This window comes from Triturus cristatus, chromosome 3_2 (assembly GCF_964204655.1).
Source record: "Triturus cristatus chromosome 3_2, aTriCri1.1, whole genome shotgun sequence".
NCBI classification, from domain to species: Eukaryota; Metazoa; Chordata; class Amphibia; order Caudata; family Salamandridae; genus Triturus; species Triturus cristatus.
The window spans coordinates 680200133-680226453 of NC_140584.1; the positions used below are offsets into that span (position 1 = coordinate 680200133).

Genomic DNA, 26321 nt, shown 5'->3' on the forward strand with positions numbered 1-26321 from the left:
TACCTTTTGAATTATTTCCTCTATATGTGCCCCTGAAGTATCCCCTCGAGGGGGAGGTTTGTTGCTGCCTATAAGAGGAGGTAGAGGAGCCCCATTTGTAAAAGGGACGACAAAAGGAGCCACACGAAGCAAAGGTTTGTAGCGCCCCCATTGATTTAGCTACTGTGATGTCCTTAATTTTTCTAACGCATGGTCCACCTCGGAACCAAATAGATGCTCTTTAGCAAAAGCCAGATTTTATAGCATGTATACATAACAATACAGTTGTGTGGACTACCCTGACTGCTGTGTGTCAAGTCTAGGACACATTTAATGGAGTTATTAGAGATTAACTTTCCCCTATTCACAATCTCATGTCCCCTTTTTAGGTTGTGCCTAGAATCCACGCGCATTCGCTGTTCTGCAAGACTTGTTGGAGTAGAGTATGCACTTGAAGCCCCGCCCACTCTCCGCCCATATTTTTCATTGGCTTGCGTCATTGTCCTACGTAAATACTGGCTTGATTCGTCAATAGGCATGTTAGCCCCACCTATGTCCCGCCTTGGATTAATTTGTAACCTCTCATGGAGACTGGCTCTTTAACTTCCGTACCTTTTATCAAGTCTGGAAGCCCTATTTTCTTTAATGAGTTTCTTACTGTAGGCGCGACGTGGGCTGCTTCAGATGGTTTGAAAGCAGTGGGTACAGCGCCCGCTTTCATATTACCAACGAGGGCGCCGTGCTTTAACCTCTTCAGCGCTGCGCGGATTCCCGCGCGGTGCTGAAAGATCTGAGCGCGGGCGGGGCCATGACGGAACGGTTCCGTCATAAGCACAGCCCAACCGACGTGCATGACGGAACCGTTCCGTCATCGGCGTCGAAGAGGTTAATGACCCATAATATCCAATTCGCTTTTTGTTTTTTTACACTAACAAAGCCACAGCTTGACCAGGGAACTAAGCGAACAATGGAAGCTGCACGGCACGCCCAACTCTACTTCAACTACTACAAGTTTAAATACATCTTAGGTCGATCCTGGATGTCTGCAATAATTAAGTGGTATACAATCCCTCGCTGGTGCCATTCTAGGCGATTGCCGAGTGCTGACGTATTCAATTAGTGAGCTAGTTGTGCAACTGCGAAGCGGAAACGCTTGACATTACTATAATGCAAGTCTCCTATTGGATACAAATGAAAACTTTATACCTTCGTGAAATTACTGTATAAAACGCTGATATGTAAGATGGAAACGGAGAGACCCTGAGCCCCCAAGCCAAACTATGAGTTGCCGTGGACTTTGATCTTCGTGCCCACGGCTGCTATGAGTAGCTGCGGTACATGCATTTTTACTGGAAAATGTTGCTTCTTCTAGCAGTACAGCAACAGCTGTTCCTTTGCTCTCAGGTGTCCACTTTAACATCTATGTTTCCAAGGCTATTGGCCCCTCTAGCGCCATCTCTTCCTCAAGTGGAGTTGTAAGGGTGTTACGAGCCGTATCAGAAGCACCCCCTTCATGTCCTGGAACCTCAGTGTCCCTGCAGAGGGATTATGTAAAGGCAGAATGCCAACTTTGTAGACCAGGAAGAGACTTTCAAACATTGGCGCATGCACCCTCTCGAGATATGTTGAATAGCATTAACAGGCGTGCGATTCTGTTCTACAGGTGACAGCATATAATATTTTGAAACTCACTTTTTTTTAAATTTAAATACACCTGTATGTACTTACGGGACTCAGTAAAATGAAACGCACAGCATTTTGAGTCGCCTTGAAGTGGATAAAAGCACAACAACAAAGCAAACACCTTGTGAAAGGAATATTAGTCTCCTAGATGAACTGTCAGGAGTGAGATGTACCATTTTCAGTCGAAACCGGCCTTTGTCCTGACACCAGATTTCACCAAATCACACTTCCAAGAGACCACCAGGTCTATTGGACAAGCATTGCCCAACTATACGGCACAAGATGCAGGTTTCATTAAACTGGAATGATATTGATAATTGCAAGGCGACATGCAGTCAACACCTGCATTGCGCGCCTCCCCTATATCAAATTGGTTGCATCCTATAAGTGGCAATTATTGTGAGCATAGGAAGGTAGAGGTCATTTAAGCCAATCCCAAGGGTTTCAATAGTTAAAGATGCATTAAAAACACACGGCATAATGTAATGGAATAGCACACGGTACTGCATTTACTTGTCACTCTGCAACACGTTTGCTCATGTGCAAAAAAATACGTAAATGTAGGGCTCAGATATCAAAGCCACACACACGTAAAAGTTGATCAAAGGCAGTCTGAAGTGAGAAGTCTTGTTGTGGTTTTATCTTTCAACATTCACTGGAGTTTTTTCTTCTAAAAGTGCACTTCGAATCAAAAAGGGAATAGCTTTTAGACAAAGTAAATTTCTCCTCACATTGGGCCGAACTAGTAAACTCCCTCCTTGAAGAAGCCATGAATCTGATCTCATGGAGGTGGAGTTTCTCCCTTGTTTGGCAAAACTGTGCAAAAATCCCATAACTACTGCTGGATGTCTACAATAGTAAAAAAAAAAGTCAGCTATTATCCATTATTAAACAATGTACTTATGCAGAATTTCCATCAGGCATTTAATTCTAAACGTATGCATGATAGTGAAATAAGCCTAAACACGTTGCATGTAACTTTTTCCCTCTTGGAGCAACGTATATGTATTTCCTCTACCTTCGTAGTTCTGTCTGTGAAAAGTGTACATCTATATATTTTTAGGTTGAAAACAGCCTAAGAATTGTACAGGATTACCCACAGGCTCCTAAAATATTACGCTACTAACCTTCCAAAGCCATCATACTTGAAAAAAACAACACTGTTTTCTGTAGTTTTCGAATACCTCCTTATGGTGTCATGTTGTACCTTTAAATTCTCCTCAACTGATTATGGCCTTTCACGAGGCACAATCGTTGGGGAAGTCTGTGTGTTTTGGATCAAAACGTATTGAGGCAGACCTACAGCAAGTTATATAAAGAAATCTGAGGTTATATTATAAATATATTTCAGGGGTTACAAATCGTTGAATGAAACCATCATTTACTTCAGCCATCTGAAAGTAAAGTATCTGTAAATGGAGTTGGCTATTTAACTTTTTTTTTTTTTTTACCCTTTTAGGTTTACTTTATTGTTTCTTCAAGTTTTAAAAGGGTGTTTGAACATTTGTTTTTTTAGTTTACGCTCATGTTTTATTTGTAATGTTTTAAGTTATACAGTTAAAAGGGCAGTGGGCTCATTGCAGTTATGACACGTACCTGTATCACAGACTTAGAGTGAAGCTCTTTCTAGGACACCACGGTAAGTGTGATATCCGGCAAGGCCGCTGTGTTTTTGATGATGTTAATATATGACATAGGCTTTCACATGTTTTTAACCTGTTCAGCACTACATGGTCCTTGGCTTATGCTGGAGTGCCTCACTTAACACCAACGTCCAGGTATTCTAAGGCTTTAGGCATTCACAAAGTGAAACAAATAAAAGTAAAGTGACATATTGGCATTTATTTTTAACAGTCAAGTCAAATGGTATTTTGTGTTTGAAAGGTGTGCTTTTCTCAGTACAAACATCACTTGGCCGTTACTTGGACAGATCAGTGCAAACACCCACAGATTTTGATGCAAAGTGGATCTACCGAGATTGCTTCCTTACAGCAGGCATTACCAAGGTTAAATGTTTTTATTTCCCCAAACATGCACTGCATGTGTATGGGAGTGGAAATCACACACCCAATGCATGGGATCTTTCAGAAATGTGTTTAGACATAGGAATTTTTACTGGAAGGGTGGGCTTCCACGGTGAATCCTCTGCTAGACAGTGCATATTCACTTCTGCACTGTAGTGAGAAGCTGTGTGTTGAGTAAAGCTGACTAATTTGAGTACAGCGCAGGGGATGACAGCAGCAGTAAGCCAATTTTAATAAATATGGTCTGCACCCTGCTTTCCCTCTAGCACAGCACACTGTCGCCGCCCACTCTCTGCCCATATTTTTCATTGGTTTGTGTCACTGTCCTTCGTAAATACTGACTTCTGATTCGTCAATGGGCGTGTTAGTCTCGCCTTAGTACTGCCTTGTCTTCATTTGTAACCTCCCATGGCAACAGGCCCTTTTACTTCGGCTGTTACACAGTACGTGTTAAGTCTGGAAGCACTAATCGCTTTAATGAGTTTCCTTACTGCAGGCACAACGTGCGCTGCTTCGGCTGGTTTCGAAAGCAGTGGACACGGCGCCCACTTTCATATTATCAACATGGGTGCCGCGCTATAATAACCCATAATGTCCACTTTGCATTTATTTTTTATAGGAGCAACGCCACTGCTTGACTTGGAAACTAAGCGAACAATGGCGGATGCACAGTTTGCCCAACTCTACTTCAACATCTACGCTTTATTTTCACAACAAAGGCGCTACACTTTAGGTGCTCGTGTTTGTACTCTCTGCTCCTCATTGCTGTCCTGCACTCAGGCGCCGCGCTAAACTGAGCATTAACAACAACACGGGCACCATGCTTAATTTGTTAGCAGACACCCGTATTTAAAAAAAATGTTTGTTAATGGCATCTCATCAACACTTAATACAGGCAGAGCACTTTATTTTAATGGCACTGCTATGAGCGTGTTTTCCATGAATATTGTCAGAGCTGGAGTTAGTTATTAAGGGCTTCATAGTAGCTTAAATTAGTCTTTTCACCATTTTCATTTCACTTCAGTCATGTGACCTCTAATTGAAAATCACTGATGGGTTCGGGTTTCTCGCTCCGGCACTTTTAACGGAAGCACGTGGTCTTAATACAGCATATTCCTTTCAGATAAATACCTTCACACGCACATGCACTGTGAGCGTGAGAAACACCGGCACCGCTAGTTGCGGCTCCCCAATTTATAATATCATTGTGGCCACTTTTCTCAACGGGTCTCCGTGTTACTCTGTTTCATTAGTCCCATTCAGGTACGGCAAATTTCTCTTTTAAATTGGATGTCTTAATGTGATTCACTTTTTAGGTCTTGCCTGGCGTTGCAGCGCAAAGCGCTGCAGCTGGGCGAGAGATATTGTAAGAGAGTAGACTTGAGAAGGGGACTTGAAGCCCGCCCCTCATTTCCATTGGCTTGTGTCACCAGTTATGCTATACGGTGGCCTGCCATTGGAAATGGGGTTTTGTAGCCGCTGTCCTTTCTCCTTTTTGTCTGGCCGATCCGGACAGGGTCGTGTGCTTTGCTGCTGTCACAAAGCATTTTCTTATCTTTACGGTGGGCCATCTGTTACTTGTCTTGCCATCTGTTTTCACTCAGCCACGTGTTTATTTTTGCATCGCGCTTTCACCTAAAGTGAAAGCATGATGCAAATATAAACAAGCGGCTGAGTGAAAACAGATGGGGAGAGCTTGTTCTTGTTTATTTTCTCCCGTGGCTCCGTTTTCCCTTCTTCGCTTTCCCTGTTAATCGCTTTTTTTTCTTCCTCTCTCCAGCTTGGTGGCTCCTTGCGTTCCCTCACTCCCTTCTCTCTTTAGCGCTCTTCTTCACCCTCACCATGAGGGCAGCCTTGCCTTTCTCTGGCTGGCATGAAAAAGTCAAGTACAGAGTCGCCTGCGGCAGGCGAGTACCTGGAGTTGGGTTCCTAGAGGTGGATAGGACCAGGTTGACACCTGCCACTTCCCCCCCTCCCACCTCCGGGCAGTGCATACTGTCAGGATCTCTCCACGCCCCTCTTCAACTGCCCCTCCTGCTGGACACCGTCCTTGCCCGAGAAATAAAAGTGCACGCACCCGGAGGACTGTCCATTTAGTGAAGGCGGTGACCGCTGTCCTGGGACTGTCAGTGCTTGGAGGAAGAGGCAGTGAGGACTCGCTATCCGAGGCAGTACAGGGGCAGTAAGGACTCGCTATCCGAGGCAGCGGAGGGGCATGGAGGACTCATTCATTAGGCAGTGCTGCGCAGAATAAGGTACTGTCAAGGAAGTGCAGCACACTGGGTCTCGTTCCCAAGGCTTTGCACAAGGTTCACAACCAGATGAATGACACAGGGATCCCCTCATCCCTGCAGCATCTGTACTCTCCCACTTTCACGGGGGCGGAGCCCACCGGGTCTCTGGCCACCAGGGGGGTCTGCACTTTCTCTTCAGGATCCGAGCACTTTCTGGAATTGGGTGCTTCTGGGATGCTTGCGCTCACCAGGTCTCGGCCTTCCCTTGGAGCCTAGCTCTGTCATTTCTCCGCCACCAGGAATACACCTCTCCTCATGGGATCTGCTCCTCCACCTACCAGGAGTGGCCACCAGGAGTGGCCTCCCTTCCAAAAGCCATCTGGTCCTTCAAACCCAAGAAGACGCCTTATATCGCTGGATTTAGTCTTCCACGGATGGAAAGCTCACCATATTCCCAGGATCTGCTCTTCCACCTCAGGAAAAAAAAAAATCTCCCGCTAGAGGAAGACACCTCGACTTTGGGGTCTGATCATGCACTACCAGAAGACAGCTCTTAGTGGGATCTGATCTCCAACCTGAGAAACACTTATCTGGGATCTGCTTTCCTATATCATTTCGACACCTCATACCTTTGGGATCTGGTCTCTGGCTGCAGGCAGACACCTACTTTTTCTGGGGTTTGCTTTCCCACTCTCCAGTTCTTCCAGGCATTGGCTGTCCCATACCCTGGGACTTTAGTGTCTGCTCTGCCACCGCCCCAGAGGCTGCTGGTTTCCACGAGCTATGGTTTACTAGCGACCAGGAAGCCCCCCTCATCTCTGGATCTATGGTGCCCCTCTTAGAGGCAGAAGAAGAGGCAGGGATTCTCCCACCAACAGGCCGCGGCATGGATTATAGGGGCGTCTCCGTGCCCGTTACCCTCACTTACTACTTTCATGGGGATGATTAGTGGAAAGCGGTGAGTACGACACATACTCTGGCATGTAATAGGACTTATTCACCATGTAATATGTGCATACAGCTCCCAGTGCAATCATACGTAAAGAAACAACCCAGACTCGTACAACTAATGTTGTATGAGATAGAAATAAATAAGCAAATTGATATTCAGATATCTCAGGGGGCAATGGCACGTGCTGATCATGGAACTTTAGGTGCGGGTGATATGGGTCAGCACTCAAGGACAGACAAAAAAGGGGCGCTAGAGGGAGTCAGGCAAGATGGCCACACATTAGTGCAGCTCCGCCGGCGAATCGACAATCCGCCTAATATCTGCTAAATAATATCAGCATCCCCGCTACGAAACGACTGCCCCGTGCAGCACACTAACACTGCACGCGAATGGAGCGAGATCGGCTACCACAGTCGGCTGCATCGGGCAATGATCTCTACTGTTTGGCCCGCCTGGTGCAGAGCGAAAATGGTGGCCGCATCGGCCCGGGCCTGTAAACTCGGCCGGCCGCTGTGTGAGAGGACAGCTGCGACCCCTCTCGGCGAGACGGGCAGAGCCCAGTGGAAGATTGGGGGACGACTGTGGGCTTGCCTGTGTTGAGACAGCGATTGAAGAAACAGGCGGCTGTCTGGGGCTCCGGCCGAAGTCTCAGACCAAATAGTGAGGCGGAGACTTCGGTGTAGCGCCTGTCAGCACCCTGGGCACCTGTGTCCCTAGGGCCCCAGCATCGCGAGCCCCGGAGGCGGAGGACGGTGACCCGGGTGACACTGTTGGAGGCCCCTTACACCGGCAGCGGGAGGCGGTGAGTGGGTCTGCGGAGGCGGGGGTAGGCCTAAGTGTGGGGTTGCGGCCTGCGAACTGCGGCCTCGCTGCGCAGCGCAAGATAGCATGTGAGCTTGCCTACATTAGACCAACACAGCACCTGGGAGCTAAGTCTGCAACTTGAGCCTGAGCGCATAAGGCCCGCGAGTGTACCGCGACTAGATGCTGAGGCCCCGGAGCGGCCATTGACTTTGGGTGCACGCCTGGAGGTCTTGGGAACACGCATCCTCGCCCGGGTTGTCTGGCGCACTAGGCCGTGCTTGCGGTTGCTCCCTAATCTGTGCCTGCTTGGACATAGTTGTTCGCTGCAAGTCTGCTGCCGAGAGCCCACGGAGAATCCATTCAAAGGCCTGGAAGGGTGGAACTACGTCACACTTTGAATATGCTACTTACCAGTATGCATCTGTTCTTGGCATGTAGGGCTGCTGACATTCATATCTGTGCATAGATCGCCGCCTAGTGTTGGGTCCGGATGTTTGCACGTTGTTGTCCTGGAAGAGTCTTCGAAGTATCCTTGGATAGGTGACTCCTCCCCTGGACTACAGTGCGCATGGGCATCCTCTCCATCCTCAGATTGTTTTTCGCCATTGTGGCAGTGATGGAGTAGATACAGAAAGTGATGACCATGCTTACAGTAATTCTGAGAGCTGCAGCTGCTACAGGCGCCGGGGAGGAGGGAGGGCGATATGAATGTCAGCAGCCCTATATGCCAAGAACAGATGCATACTGGTAAGTAGCATATTCAGTTCGAGGCATGTGGGCTGCTGAATTCATATCTGTGCATAGAATACATAGCAGTGCCCTCTATTAGCGGCGGCTACCAGTGCCAGCTGCAGCGGTCTGAAAAAGAGTTTTGAGAACAGCCTGTCCTACAGCTGCCTGCTGTTTTGATTGCACATCTACACAATAGTGTTTGGTAAATGTATGTGTAGTGGACCAGGTGGCTGCTCTACATATATCATGCAGGGGAATGTTTCCTAGGAAAGCCATGGAGGCCCCTAACTTACGTGTTGAGTGGGCTCGTGGGGGAATCGTTAATGTGCGTTTAGCCTTTTGATAGCAAATTTGAATACATTTAACAATCCATCTGGCTATACCTGCTTTGGAGATAGCGTTACCTTTGTGGTGTGGCGCAAAGGCAACGAAAAGTTGTTTTGTCTTCCTAAAGATCTTAGTCCTGTCGATATAATACATGAGGGCTCTCTTCACGTCTAGTGTATGGAGTGCTCTTTCTGCGACAGTTTGTGGGTTTTGAAAGAAAACAGGCAGTTCAATAGTCTGATTCATGTGGAACTGCGATACCACCTAGGGCATGAATTTGGGGTTGGTACATAGTACGACCCTGTTGGCGTGAACCTGTATAAATGGCTCTTGAACGGTTAGTGCCTGGAGTTCACTAACTCTTCTTAAAGAGGTGATCGCTACTAGGAAAGCTACTTTCCAGGTAAGAAATTGAAGCTCGCATGAGTGTAGAGGTTCAAAGGGTGGACCCATCAGGCGTGTGAGGACCAAGTTGAGGTTCCACATTGGAGCCGGTGGGTGGCTTGGTGGAATGACTCGTTTGAGTCCCTCCAAGAATGCTTTGATGGCAGGCACTCTGAATAGAGAGAGGTGCTGCCTAGTCTGCAGATAGGCTGATATTGCGGTCAAATGGACACGTATAGAGGTGTACGCCAGATTGCATCGGTATAGGTGTAAGAGGTAACAAATTATGTTTTGTATGGATGCGTCTAGCGGGTTAATGTCATTATTAGTACAATAAACGACGAACCTTTTCCATTTGGCTGCATAGCAAGCTCTGGTAGTGGGTCTCCTGGCCTCCTTAATGATGTCCATACAGTCAGGTGGCAGGTTTAGGTAGCCAAACTCTATGACTTCAGGAGCCAGATCGCCAGGTTCAGCTGTTGCGGATCTGGGTGCTGAATCTCTCCATGGTTCTGCGTCAAATGCGCGGGTTTGATCCGCAGCCTTTGATGCGGCACCACGGAAAGTTCGAGAAAGGTGGTGTACCACGGCTGGCGTGCCCACGTTGGAGCAACCAGGACGAGTGTCAGTGAGTGTTGTCTGAGTTTGCGTGCCACCAGCGGTATTAGTGGTGCTGGGGGAAAAGCCTACGCAAATCTGCCGGACCAGTTCATCCATATCGCATTGCCCTGCGACCGCGGATGTGGGAACCTGGCGGCAAAGCTTTGGCATTTTGCGTTTTCGCTTGTGGCGAATAGGTCTATCTCTGGATGACCCCACTGCTGGAAGTACGGTTGGAGTACTGATGGGTGTAACTCCCACTCGTGCATCTGGTGGCTGTGTCTGCTGAGCAGATCCGCCATCTGGTTGTCCTTGCCGGGGAGGTGTTCTGCCATGAGGAACATGTTCCTCTGAATGGCCCACTTCCACATGCTCTGAGCCAGATGAGACAACTGTGGAGAGTGTGTTCCTCCCTGCTTCTGTATGTAGTACATGGCGGTCATGTTGTCCGTCCGGATCAACACGACTTTGTTGCACAAGCGTACTTTGAATGCTTTCATAGCCAGGAAGATTGCCATCAGTTCTAGAAGGTTGATGTGCATCTTCTTTTGTTGTGTTGTCCATAGTCCCTGCACTGTGTAGTGGAGTACATGAGCTCCCCATCCCTGGAGAGACGCGTCCGCTGTCAGTACTATTTGTGGAACAGGCTCTTGGAACGGTCGGCCCTTGCAAAGGTTTTGTGGATTCCACCAATGCAGAGAGTTGTATGCCCGACCGCTCACCAACACTAGGTCTTTCAGCTGTCCTTGAGCCTGATTCCACTGACGTGCTAAGCACTCCTGAAGCGGGCGCATATGTAGTCTCGCGTGTGGGACTATGAAAATGCAGGAGGCCATCATGCCTATCAACTGCATGAACACTCGCGCAGGAAGGGAGTGTTGGGGTTTGAACTTGGAAATCAGCATTTGCATGCTGTTGATCCTCACTAAATTTGGCTGAGCTGTGGCCGCCAGAGTGTCTATAGTCGCACCTAGGTACTGTTGTACGTGTGCGGGCTGGAGATGGGATTTTGGGTAATTTAGTGAGAATCCCAGACTGTGAAGGAGGTGAATGGTGCGGGACATGTGGCTGGCACATTGCTGGGCCGACTTTGCTTGAACGAGCCAGTCGTCCAGGTAAGGGTAGACGTGTATGTGCTGCCTCCGTAGATGTGCCGCCACAGTAGCTAGGCACTTTGTGAAAACCCTGGGTGCTGTTGTCACGCCGAAGGGAAGGACTTTGAATTGGTAGTGCTGCCCCTGAACAGTGAACCTGAGGTATTTTTTGTGTGAGGGGTGAATGGGTATGTGGAAATACGCATCCTTGAGGTCCAGTGTGGCCAGGAAGTCTCCCTGTTTGAGCAGCGGGAGGACTTGCTGTAAAGTGAGCATGTGAAAATGCTCGGAGAGAATGTAGCGGTTCAGGGGTCTCAGGTCTAATATAGGTCTGAGTGACCCGTCCTTTTTTGGTATTAAAAAGTACAGGGAGTACACCACCGTACCCTGCTCGTGGACGGGTACGACCTCTATTGCGCCTTTTAGTAGCATGCTTAGCACCTCCTGCTGTAAGAGCGTTAAGTGCTCTGAGGACATAGGACGGTGTTTTGGAGGTATTGTGGGTGGAGTTGAGGTTAATTCTAGGCAGTAACCGTATTTGATAATGTCTTTGACCCACCTGTCCGTGGTGATGGAGTTCCACGTGGACAGGAACCTTTGTAGCCATCCCCCGACAGGTGTTAGGTGGTCGGGAGGAAGGGAGAGGGCGTCACTGTTTGTTCTTGGGGGAGGACCTGGTGTTGCCGTAACCGCGTCCTCTGCCCTTTGTGCTTGAGCCACGATAACCACCCCGGGTGTTTTTATCGTAGGTGCTTTGTGTGTTGCCTTTGTTGTAGGTTTGCTGTGACCCCTGTCCTCTACCTGCTCCTCTATTTCCGGGGCGACGAAAGGAGCCGCTCCGAAAGGACTGCGTTTGAAGAGCCCCCATGGACTTTGCAGTGTCCGTGTCCTTTTTTATTTTCTCTAGGGTGGTGTCAACCTCCGGCCCGAATAAGTAGTCGGGGTTGACAGGCTGGTTGAGGATGTTATTTTGCACCTCAGGTTTGAATCCGGAGATTCGCAACCAGGCGTGTCGTCGCAACATGACGCTAGTGTTTATGGCTCTGGCAGCTGTATCTGCGGCATCCAGTGCACACTTGATGGATGCGTTTGTGAGGAGTTGTCCCTCCCTGATGAGGATCTCTGCACCTTCTTTGAATTGGTCAGGGAGATGTTGGAGTAATTGTTCTAGTGTGTCGTAGTGTGCTCGATCGTAGCGGGCGAGGAGCGCCCGAGTATTGGCAATGCGCCATATATTAGCTGCCTGGGCCGCAACCCGTTTGCCGGAGGTCTCTAGCACCTTGGACTCTTTGTCCGGGGGAGGAGCATCACCTGTTTGCGAGTGTGCCCGTTACGAGCATTCGCAACTACAATGGAATCTAGAGGTAACTGGCCTCTAATGTAGGTAGGGTCCCCAGGCGCCGACCTGTATTTTTTGTCGATTCTGGGGTTTATTACTCTTGCCCTGGTGGGTTCTTTGAAGATGTCCTTTGCTGGTTTGAGGACACCGTTTAACATGGGTAGTTTTTATATTCCTTTCTGAGGATGCGAAAGTGTCCATGAGAAAGTCGTCCTCCACGGTGTCAGAGTGGAGTTGCACCCCATGATTGGCCGCAGCACGTTCAATTAGGGCGTTGAATGCGGCAGTGTCCTCTGTGGGAGATGTTTTTGCTCCATAGAGTTGCGGGTCCTGTGTATCCATAGGTGCACCCGAGTCTACAGGGTCATCCCAAGCTTGGTCGGGGTCCTGTTGGCCTTCAGGGTCCATCTCTCCGGGGTAGGGGACGTGGTCACCCATGTAGTCCCCCAAGACGTCAGTGTCGGAGTGTGTGGGAGAGAAGGACTGTGGATCCTGGTAAAAGGAGTGGAGAGGTTCGGAAAGAACTGGTTCCGAAGTCACCAGCAGCTTTTTCTTAAGCGGGATCCGGTAGGAGTCTAAAGCTGACTCTGAAGTTATTCTCCTTTTGTGGAGCACCATCCTGCCGGTGTCGGCGTCGATGACATGTGACGGAGACGACTCCGCAGGAGAGCGTTCGGCAGGCGTGAATGTGGTGTGGGTGACCCGTGTTCTGATCTGGAACAGTTTTGGGGCCGTGGATGGCGGCAGGCCAAAAGTGATATTGGTCGGTGCCGAAGAGGTCGATGGAGCTTTTATCGGCTCGGAGCCTGACGTGTCCTGGAGGACTGCTTTGTGTTTGGTGCGTTGCGCAGCAACGGTCCGCACCTGGAGTGCCATCGAGTCCTTCGTGCCGGCCGTTTCCGTAGAGGCGGGCGTGGACTTCTTCGGTGCCGGTGAGTCATCGAGTCGAGGGGCGGCAACGGCCGTCGACGTGTTTGATGAGTGTGCCTTTGGTGGTGCTGTCGAAGCGGGGTGCGACGCAGCAGGCAGTTTGACCTTTGGGGTCGGAGCCGATTGTGTCGGTGCCGGTAGCCGAGGAGGTTTGGTGGCACCGAAGCTCTTTTTCCGTGTGTCGGCGCCCACGTCGGCTGCTGCAAGCTCGGCACCAAAATCTTGTTTGGTGCGGTCGGCGCCGACGGGTTTTGCTGGCGTCGAAGGTGTGGTGGGCCTCGATCCGACCAGCGTTACTTTCGGTTTCTGGTGAACCAATGCGGCTTTTGGTTTCGGTTTCGAAGAAGGGAAACCAGCCTTTTTGGGTAGTAATGGATGCCGCTGAATGTCCGAGGCCGGGCCAGAAGGCGGGGCCGAAGAACTGCGGGATAGGTCTTGGGTAAGGCCCGAAGGCGATCCCTCGACCGAGTCCATAGACTGGCTCACTGGAATATCCTCAGTCGAGACGGGTAGGCCTGGCTCGTCACCGGAGCTACTCTCTTCGGCCCCTAAGGCCTCATTGTAGTCTCCTACCTCGGTGTCGGCTTTATCTCTGGAAAAGAGTTGTTCTTCGACGTCTGATACGGAGTCGTGTTCGGAAGCGGGGCTGGAGGGTAGGTTTCTCCACGTCTTCGACATCTTCGTCTTCGGCGCTGAAGATGTTGGCTGGGGCCGGTGCCGCTTGCTGCGCTTCGAGTCTTGCTGCTCGTCGATTCCGAAGAGTCTTCTTGGATCGGAATCGGGCACAGGCCATACATGTAGATTCGTCGTGATCCGGTGAAAGGCATTTGTTGCACACCGGATGGACGTCGATATGGGGATATTTCGCATTGCATACCGGACACCGCTTGAATGGTGTCCTCGATTCCATCGTCGACGAAGGGTCGATGGTCGGGGAAAATGCGAAAAAGTTGGTTCTGGAAGTTAGTAAACTAACAATATACTATCGAAACCGATCGGGAACAGTACCGACGCGAACTAAAGGCCTTTTGGCCTGTAAAAAGGTTTTCCTAACTTGAGTCAAGATAAGCACATCCGAACCCAATGGCGGAAAAAAACAATCTGAGGATGGAGAGGATGCCCATGCGCACTGTAGTCCAGGGGAGGAGTCACCTATCCAAGGATACTTCGAAGACTCTTCCAGGACAACAACGTGCAAACATCCGGACCCAACACTAGGCGGCGATCTATGCACAGATATGAATTCAGCAGCCCACATGCCTCGAACGCTTAGTTACAGTTGCGCTGGCGCACTGTGGCTACATGGGAGGCGAGTGCCATTTCATTCTCTGAGTCGCTTGCTGGTAGAGACTGGGGGGTTGGCCTGGTGCCCTAGCGGTCTGCTGCTGGTTAGACCTTGCCCCCCTCACTCGCATGTGATGTGGGGCGATGCCGGTATACCACCTGCGGGCGCTGACTGCTAGTCCTAAACAGTAGCTGACACTTTTTTACACCTGCAGGAACACCGTGCCTCCCTGCTGATAGCGGCGCAATAAGGTTGCGAGCGCCCGTGTCTCTGCCTGCTGAACATTATACTTCCCTGTCTGACTGTCTTTAACTCGCTATGGGAAGGACAGATAAATCTCAGCCCTGCCTCACTTTTGAGGCACGAAAACCCAGTAAAACACTACAAAAGGCTGCCTCCGACTCGGAAGCCGACGTTAGGATGGCCCGTCCATGCTGGAGGTCACCCTACTTGCAATGCAGAAATGCCTCCAGTCTATCGAGGGCATTATGGCAGCTGTGAACCATAGGCTGGACCACATGTCCTCCCAGCTGGAGAAACAAAACGCCAGAATGGGGGAGATTGAGCAGCGAGTCTCCACTGAAGATGGGTTGAGCGAGGTATCAGACAAGACTCTAAATATGGAGAAGGTACTGGCACTGATACAGGCCAAGAAGGAGGACTTGGAGGCCAGGTCTCGTCGCAACAATCTCCGAATTACAGGCCTGTCGGAATCGACGAACACTAGGAGGATGGAGACCTACATTGAGACTCTGCTAAAAGACATCTTTGGCCCCGAGAATCTGTCTACCATGTTTATCGTGGAGCGGGCCCACCGCTCACTGGCGGCAAGGCCGGTGCCAGGTGCTCCGCCCCATCATTGCTCTCTTATTAAATTACAGGGACCGAGACTGTATCCTGCGGATTGCCAGAGAGAAAGGCACTATTGAGTGTCAAGGGAACGCTTTATCCTTTTTTCCAGACTTTACAGTCACCGTCCAAACTGCTCGGAGGGAGTTCGGAGCGGTGAAGAAACTCCTTCAAACCGAAGGCATTTCCTATGCCATGCTGTACCCTGCCCGCCTATGAATTGGCTAGGAGAGAGAGTCAAGACTCTTTTCTGAACCCAAGGCAGCGATGGAACAAGCCAAAAAAACTGAAACGGCGGAGGCGTGAGTCTCAGACTGAACCAGAAGAGGTGGAGTCGTGATATGTGCAATGGCTAGAAGCTGTGTATTATATGTTGCCTATTGATCTGCTGGCTGGTTACATGCTATATTTGTGGTGTGTGAAATTCTCGCTCGACTTGACAGGGTTTGCTGCGGGATGCACTACACATAGTAAGAGCAGTGTGTAGGATGCACTAAGTATCTCTTCATTGTCAATTCCGGTTTTCTTTTTAGCGCAGGGATATAGCTCTGATTAGCCACCTCCTGCCATATGGGAGGCAAGTAGCTCTCTAGTGTTCCCCTAATGGGAATACCCCACAGTATACGAACTGTTAGATTTGTTTGTTAGGGGTTGTTTGCTTTGGGTAGGGATGGCTTTGGCACGCTGAAGTGGGTGGGGAGGAAAGAGGGCTATGATGGGAGTGGGGCAACATGGTACTTCATGTTTATTGTATCGTGAATCGTCTCTTCCTGGTTACACTGGCACATATATGTCTTTGACAAACTCATTAGCTGGAATTCTCTGCACTCTACTGACTTGATGAAAGGTACCATACAATTTTTAACTTGGAACGTGCGTAAAAAGATCAGGTCTGTGTTCGCCTACTTAGACAGCATGGATGTCCAGATTGCTTTTTTGCAGGAGACTCGCCTCACGAAATTAACTGAAAAGAATGTGGGAGGTAGATGGGCTGGACTACGTGTAGCTTCCTCCTATTCTAGCTATGTGCGGGGAGTGATCACACCGATTAACGAGGGGATCCGATTTCAGGTCAGGCGCACTGAGACAGATGACCTGGGCCGAATGGTGCTGATACATGGTCAATTAGGTGCGTCGAATGTCTTACTGGTGAACGTGTATGGACCGAACGTTGACGACCCCGCATTTTTTGATGTCTGGCGCCGTATCTCGGGGTTCCCAGATGCGGAGATAATATGGGGCGGGGATTTTAATGTTTGTCTGGATATGGAGGTTGATCGCATGGGCAGAGGGCTGGTACGGCCTAAACAGGCTGCGGAGGCGCTGCAGTGCTTGATAAGATGCGGGGCATTTGAAAGATGTGTGGCGTCTGCAACACCCAGAGATACGAGAGAGCACGTTGGTTTCCTCTGTGCATGGGACTTGGTCCCGCCTGGATTTCTGGCTGGCCACTGAGGTTGCATGCACATGGGCGGGTGGCGTACGTCATCTGGCTCGGACACTTTCGGACCACTCTCCGGTGCTCTTGGAGTTACAAATCCCCGCGTGTGAGAGACTGCCGTTCCAGTGGCGATTGTAGCCGTCTTCCCTATCTGACAGTTTTCTGGGCCACAGTCAGCGAGGCTATTCACAATTTCTTTAGGGAAAATGTCGGTTCGGTTGATAACGTGGGCACTGTATGGAAGGCATTAAAAGTCACCATCAGAGGGGTCTGTATGGGGGCACAAGCTGGTGTACTGCGCGATCTATGACACAGGATTCGCAAACTGGCTCCTGACATTTTGACCCTAGAACGAGAATATGAGACAAACCTACTGCCCGAAACGCTGTCAAAGATCCGGGAGCTGGTGACTGAACACAACTAAACTGCCGACCAGGAGATAGTACATAGGTCCAGGCATAGTAAGGTCCATTATTAGGGTGAGGTGAGGGGGGGGGAGGGGGGGGGGCGGCCTAGCCGTTTACTTGCACAAAAGATGGCTGCTCCTAGGAGCCAGGAATATATCACGGAGATGCTTGATGGGGCGTTGGAGGCCCACTACATCACGGGTAGCATTAGTGAGACTATACTTGGCTATTATACTGCTCTTTATAGGAATAGGGACGTGGTGCAACCTGATGAAATTCACAAGTATTTGGATGATGTAGCGCTTGACTGGTTGGCCCCGACTTCAGCCGCTGGTCGCCCTGTTGGTACTTCCTGACCAGTCAGGGTTTGTACCTGCACACTCCACCACGCACAACTTACGCACGCTTTTCGCGACTCTCCACTACTTTGACCCCGAATTTCAGGCCGTGGCAGTACTTCCACGCCACTAAAGCCTTTGATTCTCTTTCTTGGGAATATAGGTTTACTGTACTCATACGGATGGGGTTTCCCCCCTTTTAATTTTTTTACAATGGGTCAGGGTGTTGTACACTGAACCCACTGCCAGAGTTCGGGTGAACGGGTGGGTGTCATCAACGTTCCCTATAGGCAGAGGTACACGACAGGGCTGCCCCCTCTCGCCGATGCCATTTGCCTTAGCGCTAGAACCGCTGGCTTGTAAGTTGTGCCAATTGCATGCCCCGGCTGCCCTAGGCTTCCGACAGCGACTGCTTGTTTTCTCACGCTACGCAGACGACATGCTTTTGTATGTCTGAGAACCTGCGACCTACCTCCCTGCACTGCTTCGCGAATATGTAAGATTTGAAGGAATCTTCAGCTTGGGGATAAACTGGGCCAAGTCAACGGTATTCCCCTTGACAGCAGGTACCCGTGAGGGCGACTTAGACTTTCCATTGTCCTGGACCCCGTGAAATATTTGGGGATTTGGTTACATAGAGATCCGGAGCAGGTAATCTCTATGAATTATAGGCGCACTATTACACAAATCAAAGACAAAGCCGAGCGGTGGCCCCGTCTACCTCTCCCGCTTGCGGACCGCATTGCGGTGACCAAAATGCCCATTCTGCCAAAATTATATCTCTTTGTGAATATTCCACTCCGCTTGAACATTTCCATCTTTAAGGCGCTGCAGACTGCCCTCCTGTCATTTGTCTGGGGGGCGGGGGTGGCAAGAAACCCCGTTGCAGCTGGGATAAACCATTTAAATGTGGGGGCTTTGAGGCACCGGGTCTATGCCTATATTATCGGTGCGCACAGGCGCAATTTGCGCATTATTGTTTTTTTACCCAACGTTTTCTTCCGCATACTGCAATAGAAGCCGATGCAATACTCCCCTTGCCATTAGTGGCGGCTGCCCTTTTGGGTGGTAGTGGTGGCCCCCGGAGGGAAATCAACCCGGTGCAGTGCACTGCCTGGGCTTGGCAGGCATTGGCTAAAAGGGCATCTCTGCCTTATCTCTATGCCCCTAAATTACCGTTGGCGGCGCACCCTGGCATATCGGCGGCGCAAGAACGTTCCGCGTTGCATGCGCTGCAAATGGCTGGGATTACGCAGATGGGAGACCTATACGAACAGGGCCAGTTCCGCTCACTGCCAGACGTGCAAGCGGGTGGGACACACAACTTCATGCTGGTTTTCACGTATGTGAGGGTTCGACAGGCAGTCAAGGACGTCTATCCTGATTATCCAGCGGAGCCGCAGCGAGCACTGCTGGTGGTGCTTGCTGGAGTACACCGTAAGGGCCTAATTAGCAAATTATATTCTGCATCCCTCCACGAGAGGGAGGCGGAGGATCACCTCACATATTAGGTGGAATGGGCGCTGGGGGGAGTGCTGTCTGCAGATCATTGGCGATTCTGTTGTAAGCGGACTGGGCGTCTTACATCTAATTGCAACCTTCGCATCATACACTTTAATTTTCTGCATCAGCTCTATTATACCCCCACGCAATTGCGAAAATTTGGGTTAAGCGATTCGGCTTGTTGTGTGAGGTGCGGACAACCAGACGCTGACAACTTACACCACTCCTGGCAGTGCACGGGAATAGCTGCCTTTTGGATCAAAATTGTGGGCGTGCTAACGGATGTTGTGCAGGAACAGGTGAGATGTACGCCTCAGTTATGCCTGCTGGGCAATGTGATGTCTTTAAAACCTTGCAATAGGAGGTTAGTAGCTGTGCCAAACGAGCTGTGGCGATGTGCTGGGGCACACAGGGATTGCCCACGATCCGAAAGTGGATCAGAGATATGGTTTATTGTTGGGAGCAACTGGAAGTATATGCGGAAGAACTGCCTGAATCGTCCCGACCCAAAGATTTTTGGGCCCCACTGACATTATACCTCCCGAGTCATCCTGATTTGTAACGTGCCACGCATTTGCACTCATACTCTGAAGATGCCTGATGTTATCGGACTCACATCAATGTACCTCTATAGATGTGTGACTCTAGGAGGAGATGACGTTTTGTTCATTTGTGTCATATTTGTTATAGTGCCGGGGGAGGGAGCAGGGAGGAGTGTTTTTTTTTTTTGTGTTAAAAGAGATGACTGCCACATATTTGCTTCATATATTCGTTGGCACATTGTGTACTCTAAATTGCTTGCATTGATTCCCATAAAAGCGAAGCGGATGGCTCGCTTGCGAAATGTTTGTATTGTAACGCAAGCTTTCAATAAACAAATAAAAAAAATTAAAAAAGGACAGACACTGCAACAAGCAGACTGGGGACACCCTATGCAGTCACTAGGGCCAAAGCGGGAGCAGACAGACCGACAAGGAAAGTGGCAGAATCCCAGCTGATGACAGGGCCAGAGCAGAGTCAGTCACTTATAGGGCAGACTGCCATAGAGTCTCCATATCCTGTACACCACTGCCATGTACCATGATTGTGTGGTAATTCATTAATTTATTGGTCGAATAAAGTCGCTTTGTAGTTGGAACACGTTCTGTCAGTCTCTTGAGGTTCGTGTAAAGCTCTAACAATCCTGCATTTAGAGTAAAATGTTACCTGTTGCAAAGTTTCCCAGTGGCTCGATATGTGGAATAATCCATACACTCCCACGCGCCAGCAAAAGCTTTAATGAGCGTAGCGCCGTCTTCACGGACACCGCGCTATGCAATGCAATAGGTGTTGCTTTTGGTATTGTAAATAACAATGCCTTTTAATTTTTTTAAAGGCATTGCCATTTACAATTTCAATAACTCAAAATAATGTAATTGCGAGACCTATTGCATTGTAAATGCTCGGTTTTTTGTAGTTGCAGTCCGTTTATATCACAGATATTACGGGCTACCTCAGTACACAACTCTGTACTGGGCTGCCTACTCGGGAACCAGACTGCCTGTTTGCAGAGCTCTGCACCGGCGTACCTCTTACTTTACTTTGCCTGGTTCCTGTTGCTGACCAGGACTGTCTGTGTAGAGAGCTCTGTACTGGGCTGCCCATCTACAGACCAAGCTGACCCCGGTCTACATTTTGTGAGGGCCGTGTGCATCTGAGTTGCAGACTCCACCGTGCATCAAAGCCTCCTTGGATTACCCCGCAGATAAAGCCGTGCAACTGGAGACCTCCGGTTGCTTATTTTTAGCGAACAAAGAGGAAGATGAAATGGGTTTTTTTCCACCAAGAAGGCGCAGCTGCACAGCTTCATCTTTCATTCTGTGTACAGTACTGCCTGCAGCGCAGCCTGGTCACTGGCCTCAGTGGCTTCGGTCTTGATTGTTTCTAGCAGGCCTATATTGTGCCGTGTTTGTTTACATTTTGTATGCTCTGATTTGTTACATATAAAAAGATTAGAAACCGAAACATGTGCAACTTTTCATAATTATTTGGCACACAACCCTGAAAAGTCATGTTTTGTAAAAAATTAAGTCTGTCATCCTGTTATGTTGGACTTGCCTGTAAGCCTGTTTGTTGGCTATAAACTAAAAACAACGGCCCCACTATTTGGTTTAATTGTTTTAGTATTGTGTGCATAGAAAAATGACTCAGGCACTATGGCATTTGATTAAAACTAACTTGATGCAAATCTCGTCTGTTAGCATAAACTTGAAATGAAGGGCCCAAGTGGTGATGTGTTTAACTAGGTTACTTCCACTCTAACAGAGACGCTGCAACCGTTTTGCAAATATTATCATAAACATTGTATAACATGGTAATGTGCCTATTAGTGTCGAAGCCTCCATGTTAAACAACAGTAGATATTACAGATCCCAGCAGCATAATGTGCTGCATGGCTAAATACTTATAAGGTCCCAAAGGCGAGATCGATAGCATTGCAAATGATGGTTTATACTCCTCAGGGGGATGTTGGAGGAGTTCTTCCATCCGATGTGCCCTGTTGTATCTTGCTGACAAGGCTCGAGTGTTAGCAATCCGCAAAGGCCTGGAGGATTGTGCTGCGACCCGCTTCCATGAAGCATCAATATGTTTGGATTCCTTTTCAGGTGGAGGACCATCTGATGAGGATTGAAAAATGGCTCTTTTACGGGCATTAGATAAAACTGATGAGTCTGGGAAGAGCTGACCTTTGATGTAAATATGGTCTGAGGATGCAGGCTTACGTTACGTGCACGCACTGGGTCTTTGAAAATGTAGCCAACATGTCTAAGCATATTTGAAGCATAGGCAGGTTTTGACATGGGCATTGTTATTAGGCATAGTTTCAAAAAGGAAGTCATCCTCAATTAGGTCTTTGTGCAAGGGGAACATGGTGATATGCTGCTGCCCTATTCTTGACAAGCTGAAGCATCGTCAGGGGGGTAATTGTCTAGCTGGGTAAAGATCGGGCCAGTATCACCACGGGAGATCAACAACATAAAAAACCCTAGGATCTGTGGGCTGTGGATATGCATCATCTCCTCCCCTCTGATCATCGATGGGAGACTGCGGAGACCATTGTGGTGTGAAATCTTCTGGTTCACCCTGTGAATGCGGTGGTAAAGGTTGTGGTGGTAGTGGAAAAGAGGGTGAAGGAGGTGGTGGTGAAGAGCAAGAGGAGGATGGAAAAGGCTGGTTGCAATGTCCTCCTATTAAGCAGGCACTGGGACATCTAGGGCCACTGCAAAGGAAAGCTGGCACTTAGATGATTTGGACGCCAAGTGCACAAGCTGAGCTAAAATACACCCACTGTCAGGCTGTCGATTTAGCTCTTTCTTTTTTCGGATCGAGCCGCTTCTGCATGATTTGGAGGCAACTTGGATGTGGAAGCCAAAGATTTTGTGTGAGAAAGTGCCCTCTTTCTTGCATGGTATGCCCCCACTTTTTGCTGAATTGCTGATGTTCTTTGACGGAGTGTGCCCTGGGCTCCTGCTAAGCAGGTACTCAGGACAAATGTTCCTTCCCTAAAACTGCATTGAAGCCTAAATCCAATTGGCATCTCTGGGCACAGGTACCCAGGGCTCTGTGACCAGATAAGCCTCTAAGGGCTGCAGCACTTATTGTGCCACCCTTAGAGGTCCTGTACCCTGACACTCACACCCTGCCTTTGCAGGCTGAGTGTCTTGATGCAGAACAAAGTGAAGAGTCGACATGGCGCATGCCCACAAACCACTGCCCTGGCATACATCAGTCACCCTCTAGCTGGGTGCCCTATGCCAGTGGTGAGGGTATAGGTGCATGAGCCCTGTACCCCTACAGTGTCCAAGTCCATTCCTGGGCACTGTAAGTGCAGCGCTGCCATTGAGAGTATATGGTGCTGGGACTGTCATCACGAACTCCACAACACCATAATGGCTACACTGAAGACTGGGAAGTGTGGTATCAAACTTCTCAGTACATTAAACCCACACTGATGCCAGTGTGGGATTTAATGCAAAATGCACAACAGAGGGCAGCTTAGAGATGCCCCCTGAAACTCGACCAACTCCTAGTGACCTGACTGAGTGGCTGCTTAGGCTGCCACCAACAGACATGTTTCTGGACCCATGGGTCGAGAGGTTGCTGCTCTCGGAGACCTGAAACAATGCACATCTTGGGACGAGGTGCCAAGCCTCCTCCCCCAGGATGAGCAGGGTTCACAAGGGGAAGCTTCAAAGGCATGCCGCCTTTGTGAGCCTCCCCAGACCATTTGCGTGCTGTGAGCAACTGGTCCCCACTGGTTCTACCCCCACTTTGGGAGGGAAAGCCAGCGGGAAAAACAAGTGAGGAAAAGAGGTGTGCCCACATCTGCCAACGCCACCCCTCAGGTGGGGGAGGCGAGGTGAAGCACAACTCTGAGTCCCCACCATCTAGAGGATGGAGGGACCTAGACAACCAGGGACAGGCTCCTGCCCCCCTCCCACTGAAGGGTGGCACGATAGGGGGTGTACTCACCCCAGGGAAGGGACCCATTGGTCCCTGCCCTTACCTACCTGTAACACCCCTAAATCTAGTATTTAAGGGGCACCCTGAACCTTGCTTACTCAGATCCAGACAAGACACAAGAAAGAAGATAAGAAGAAGGACTGAAGAGCCGTGCAGAGCTAACAAGAGGACGACGCCCACTGACTTGGCCCCAAGCCGTACCGGCCTGCCTCCCCCTCGAACCTGCTCCTGCGAAATCCCGGTGTGTCCTGCAGCCAGCAACCTCAAGAAAACCTGCCTGTCTTCACTTCTAAAGACTGCGTCTCCCGTGAACACTGGATTTGTTCAAACTGCAGCTTCTGGCACCAGCCAGACCGCGAATACAGCCCACTCTGCACCCACCGAACCCGGCCCGAGCTCAAGTGGAAAAACACCACGAGGAGGTCACACAGACTATCCTGACCAGAGATCCGGCGGCCCCTGACCTGCCTCAAGCCTCCAGCCTACGCCTGCAGCCTAAATCCAGAGGGCCCCCCTAACCGCGACCAGGAGCTGGTAAGAAGATCCAACCCCAAAAGGCACCCGACGCCCCCCGGCCTTGTGTACCCATACAGACGGTGCCTAACCAACCCTTAACTTCCCAACTTACCTCTCCAAGTGGTGGACGCACCCAGAAGTCCTTCGTCTTCCTGCCTGCAGTGCTTTTGCAAACCGCAGGTTCTCTATAGAAAACAACAGGGCGCCCGACGTCAAAAAAGCACACTGCACCTGGCCATCCCAGTGCCGCTGAGGGTGCAGCTTTTGGGCTACTTTGTTTCCCCATTTGCCCTGACCTTCACCCCAAGAGCTTTGCTCCCACAACCCAGTGGCCTGCTTGCCAGCAGCCACCAACCGGAGGTCCCCTATCCCCCATTGGATAACATTGGGCCTCAACACACTGCACCCGGCCGCTCTAGTGCCGCTGTGGGTGCAACAACAGTGCATCACTAACCTGGGGGGACCCCTGAGGCTAACCACAGAACCTTAACTCCCACAGTCGATTACTTACCTGTAAACCGATAACCTGTTTTTCCTCCATAGGATAACATTGACAATTTTCTTCCAAAAAGTTTTTAAGTGTGGAGTTTTGAAATCTAAAAATATTATTTAAAAATCATGCGAATAACCTAAACGCAATTACTTACCTGTTTACAGTAAATGTCCCAGTACTGAATCTAGTTATCCAGCACTGAGTTAGAAAAGTAACGTAAAAAGTAACTTGCTTGTAATTTACTGAAAAAGCCTATTCATATCAATGTACTGTATTTGCTAAGTGTTGAATCCTACTGCATCCCCTGTAAATCAAAGTACAATTTCTATTGCATTTTCAAACTGTTCTATATGCAGTAACTTATTACTGAAATGTATTTAACGCTTACCTGTGCCAGGCTTTCTTGGTTCGAAAAATAAAACAGTATATATTTGTATTCAAACACAATTGGCCTAGAGTTCAGTCATTGAGTGTGTGAATTCATTTGCTGACTGAGTGTTTACATCAAATGTTTAACACTGTCCTCTGATACTGCCTTACTGCTCGACCACTCTACCACAATTAGAGAGTAAGTTCCATCTAACTTTAACCTCTGCTTACCACTGGGGTCACTTGGACTCTATACACACTATACCCCATTTTGGTGTAGTATATATAGAGCCAGTTTCTTACATTTTGGTGCTGAAGTAGTTTTCTTTTTCGGATCAGAGGTGGTCCGAGCTGAAGGGGTTGGAGGTGGGGAGATTGGAACCGAAGAGGCAGATGGTCGGCTTGGTGCAGAGTCAGATTGGCACGGTGCAGGAGACTGCCGTTTCAGCTTGGCTTTTGTTGCCAAGCCCAAGAGTAGGGCATCCATAGCAGATGGTCAGTGCCCACCATAGCCTGCTGGCAGAGGTGGCCCGGAAGCCGAAAAGTCGGTTGAAACTGAATTCGGGGTGGGAGGGCAGAACAGGGGCATGCAAACGCACTCTCCGCTGGCTCAAAAGAAGATTGTGTATCTGGAATCCAGTGTTGAGGTTGGAGGAGGAGCCCAACGGGAGTCATCGATGGAAAAGGCCTCTTCCTCAGCTGCAAATGCCTCATCAAGCTCTTCCTGTTCCTGCTCGACATCTTCGATCTCTCTATGTTGCATCCCTCTGCGACATTCCCATAAGGTCATGTAACGTCTATTGATCGAAAGGGTCTCCACGCATCCTGATGGTCCGGATACAGACATGAATTGGAAACAAAGGAGGTCGGTTCTCGGGCACTTCACGTGGCACCTGGGGCAGAAGCGAAAAGGAGTTCGTTCCATTAGCAGCGCATTCTCGGTCGAAGCTGGTTTAAATAAAGAGCAGACCCGAAGACCGCAATGGGAGCACGTCAAATTAACGGGCGAAAGTTTCAATGGGGGAAAGAAAACAATGTAACAACAGATTTGATGCCCATGCGCATTATCACCAACGGGAGGAGTCACTTCTTATGAATCGAAAGACTTCTTTGAAGAGAAAACAACTTGCAAACTTACAGACCCAACACTGCAGGTCAGAATTATGCAGAGCATGTGTATCTACAGCTAAATATGCCTCGAACACTAACTTAAGGGATCTACCAAAAGCCAAGTCACCTATTAGCGGTTCTGATCATTAGAAAATAAAACTTTATCAGTTTACTTGGAAGAAAGTCTATGATGCTACAGTGCTTTTTCGAAGGTGGGGAGGGAGGAATGTGTGTGGATGGACCAGGGGAACAAGTTCCTAACCTTTGGTAAACTTTTGGGGAACGAACGGCTCAGGGTTAACTTTTTGTTGAAGACAGCAATTAGAGTACTGTCAGAGCAGCATAGTTAATGAGACTCACTGGACAGCTTCATTTTGTTGACAGGTAGTGTGAAGAGCTAGAACGAAGGACATTCGATAACTAGG

General features: G+C 49.3%; 1 protein-coding gene across 1 annotated transcript in view; it reads right to left on the reverse strand.

Annotated features, from left to right (window-relative positions):
• Positions 1 to 26321, reverse strand: part of ZC3H15 (zinc finger CCCH-type containing 15) — a 235333-nt gene that overhangs the window by 118243 nt on the left and 90769 nt on the right. The window lies entirely within an intron of this gene.